The following is a 4,023-nucleotide window of genomic DNA, read 5'->3' as shown; positions in this document are numbered from 1 at the left end:
AAAAAAAAAAAAAAAAAAAAAATGTGTAATTTAATGATTTTTCAGGACACTGACAATGCAACCATCACTACAATCAATTTAAAACATTTTCATCACCCCAAAGGAAACCTCATGCCCACTAACGGTCACTCCCTATCTCCCCGCAACCTCCCCAGTCCCAGGCAACTACTAAGATACTTTCTGTCTGTATAGATTTGCCTATTCTGGACATTTCATACAAATGGAATCATATAATATGTGGTCCTTTTGTGTCTGGCTTCGCTGACTTAACATAATGCTTTCAAGATGTATCTCTGTCATAGCATGCATTGGTACTACATTCCTTTTCATTGCTGAATAATATTGTATGGGTGTATCCTACTTTATTATTCATCCATCAGCTAATACACATTTGGACTGTTTGAACTTTCTGGCTATTATGAATAATGCTGCCTTGACCATTAGTGTACAAGTTTTTGGACATGTTTATATTTTTCTTAGGTACATACCTAGGAGTGAAATTTCTGGGTCATATGGTAAGTAACTCTATGTCTAAACTTTTGAGGAACTGCCTGGCTGTTTTCCAAGGTGTCTGCACCATTTCACAATCCCACCAGCAGTGTATGAAGATTCCAGTTACTCTACATTTTCCCAGCACTTGTCATTATTTACCTTTTTAATGATAGCCATCCTAGTACATGTGTTTTTTTTTTCAAAGATACCTCAGGCTAAGACGATGGTGGCTTGGACCAGATTAGTAACAGCAGAGGTGGTAGGAAAGAATTCAATTCTGGATATACTTTGCCAGCAGAGCTGGCAGGTCTTGCTGAAACTCTGATGAGGCTATGAGAGACAGGAACTGGTACTGGGATCAAATATGAGATGGTGGGATATTTCGCAAAGTGTGAGAGGAATACTAGTGAGGAAACACAGATAATTTCATGTCAGACATTTAAATAACATTGAATCACAGAAAGTGAAAGTTATCCTGTGTAACTTTTCTTATTTATTTATTTTTTATTTATTTATTTTTTGAGACGGAGTCTCGCTCTGTCGCCCAGGCTGGAGTGCAGTGGCCGGATCTCAGCTCACTGCAAGCTTCGCCTCCCAGGTTCACACCATTCTCCTGGCTCAGCCTCCCGAGTAGCTGGGACTACAGGTGCCCGCCACCTCGCCCGGCTAGTTTTTTGTATTTTTTAGTAGAGATGGGGTTTCACCGTGTTCGCCAGGATGGTCTCGATCTCCTGACGTTGTGATCCACCCGTCTCGGCCTCCCAAAGTGCTGGGATTACAGGCTTGAGCCACCACGCCCGGCCTCCTGTGTAACTTTTCTTTAACTCCTTATTATACCATGGAGAGAGTCTCAGTTGGGTGTCAGTATCCCTTTAAGACCTCATCACCTATAAATCTTCCTTTGTAACAGACAGAAAAGGGTTTGGAGTCAGAAACATTGGCCTCTTGCTGAGCCAGGCAATATCGTTTTATTTTTATTTTATTTATTCTTATAATTACTTTTGGCTTAAGGAGAGTGATTTTTGGTTTTGGTTTTGGTTTTGTTGCTTTTGTTGTTGTTGTTGTTGTTGTTGTTGTTGTTGTTGCTTTGAGACAGGGTCTCATTCCGTTACCCAGGCTGGAGTGCAGTTGCGTGATCATGGCTCACTACAGCCTTGACCTCCCTGGCTTAAGCAATCCTCCCACTTCAGCATCCTGAGTAGCTGGAACTACAGGCACACACCACCATACCTGGCTAATTTTTTAAATTTTTTGTAGAGATAGGGCCTTGCTATGTTGCCCAGATTGGTCTCGAACTCCTGGGCTCAAGCGACCCTCCTGCCTCGGCCTCTCAAAATGTTGTGATTATAGGCATGAGCCACCACACCTTTCTGAGATTTTGGTTTTATTAAAGCCTATGACTTTTTTAAAAAGCTCTCCGTTTAATTTAAATCTATTTAAGTTTACAATGTAAAGCAACTCAAAGAAAAATGCCAAGTAACTTGGAATGCAGGCAGTACATGGCAATGGCAAAATTCCGAAAATTTGAGGCCAAAATCTGAAATTTGGGAGATCACGAGATAGCAAGAGAAAAACCCAGGAAAGGGTGTGGCACTCACTTCCTATCCAGATCATGCCGATGCCGTTCCTATAAACCCTGAGGGCAAGTTATTTCCCAATGGACTCATTCCAAGCTATGATGAAAACTGTCTTCCATGACCTTTCAGGTTGGGACTTGATCCTGAGCCAGCCCAATAACCGGCTTCATCAAAGGCTCCAGACAACATTGTATGGAGGGACAAAGGCCCTCCAGAGAACACTTTGGACCTTCAAGGTCTGGGCATGGGAGTACTCTAAACCGGAAAAGCTGTTTCTAGAGAACTGGACTCACTGACATCAAAGGAACTCTGGTCCATGCCCCAAAGTCTAAGTAGAGGCAGCTGAGACCAGGGCATATTTTACTGGTGGGCCTGGGTTGGGTTCCCTGTTCCAGAACCAGCTAAGATATTAAGAGTACAATATTTGGCATTAGAGCAGAGGTTTCAATCTGGTGACTCAAATGTAGTCATCATCATAACAATATTAATATTAGTGAGAACATATACTCCCACTTATTATTTGCCAGGCTCCGTTTTCAGTACTTTACCTGTTTTAACTCATTCCATCCTTATAAAATCCATCTGCATTACCTATGTGAGTCTGTCACCCCTGCATTAGACAAAGCTACATTCAAATTCTGGCTGGGCCACTTGCTTGTTGCTGGGCAGGAGGTTTCACCCAAACTGAGTTTCCTCATCTGAAACGAGAACTATAATGTGCACAGGCGTATCTCGTCTCATTGTGTTTTACAGATATTGCATTTTTGTGACAACCCTACAGTGAGCAATTATCCTGGCATCATTTTTCCAGCAGCATGTGCTCACTTCATGTTTCTAGGTCACATTTTGGTAATTCTTGCACAATTTCAAACTTTTTTTTATCATATCTGTTATGGTGATCTGTGATCAGTGATCTTTGAAGTTACTATTATAATTGTTTTGAGGTGCCATGAACTGTGCCCATATAAGATGGCAAACTTAGTGGAAAAATGTTGTGTGTGTTCTGATTGCTCCACTGACTGGCTGTTCCCCAATCTCTCTCCCTCTCCTCAAGCCTCCCTATTCTCTGAGATACAATACTATTGAAATTAGTCCAACTAATAATCCTTCAATGGCCTCAAAGTATTCAAATGAAAGAAAGAGTCATACATCTCTCACTTTAAAATCAAAAGCTAGAAATGATTACGCTTAGTGAGGAAGGCACGTCAAAAGTCAACGCAGGCCAAAAACTAGGCCTCTTGTGCCAGTCAACTTGTGAGTGTAAAGGAAAAGTTCTGGAAGGAAATTAAAAGTGCCACTCCAGTGAACACATGGATGATAAGAAAGCAAAACAGCCTTATTGCTGATATGGAGAAAGTTTTAGTAGTCTAACAGAAGATTAAACCAGCCACAACATTCCCAAGCCAAAGCCTAATCCAGAGAAAGACCCTAACTCTCTTTAATTCTATGAAGACTGAGAGAGGTGAGGAAGCTGCAGAAGAAAAGTTTGAAGTTAGCTGAGTTCATGAGGTTTAAGGAAAGAAGCCATCTGCATAACATACAAGTGCAAAGTGAAACAGCAAGTGATGAAGTAGAAGCTACACCAAGTTAACCAGAAGATCAAGCTAAGGTCACTGATGAAGATGACTACACTGAACAACAGATTTTCAACATAGATGAAATACTCTTCTATTGGAAGAAGATGCCATCTAGGACTTTTATAGCTAGAGAGAAGTCAATGCCTGGCTTCAAAGCTTCAAAGGACAAGTTGACTCTCTGGTTAGGGCCTAATGTAGCTGGTAACTCTAAGTTGAAGCTTTGCTCATTTACCATTCTGAAAATCTTAAGGCCCATAAGAATTATGCTAAATCTATGCTGCTTACGCTCTATAAATGGAGCAACAAAGTCTAGATGACAGTACATCTGTTTACAGCATGTTTTACTGAATATTTTAAGCCTACTGTTGAGATATACT

The sequence above is a fragment of the Rhinopithecus bieti genome, unplaced genomic scaffold (assembly GCF_001698545.2).
Source record: "Rhinopithecus bieti isolate Rb0 unplaced genomic scaffold, ASM169854v2 scaffold_10347, whole genome shotgun sequence".
In the NCBI taxonomy this organism is placed as follows: domain Eukaryota; kingdom Metazoa; phylum Chordata; class Mammalia; order Primates; family Cercopithecidae; genus Rhinopithecus; species Rhinopithecus bieti.
Note: the sequence above shows the minus strand (reverse complement) of the source record.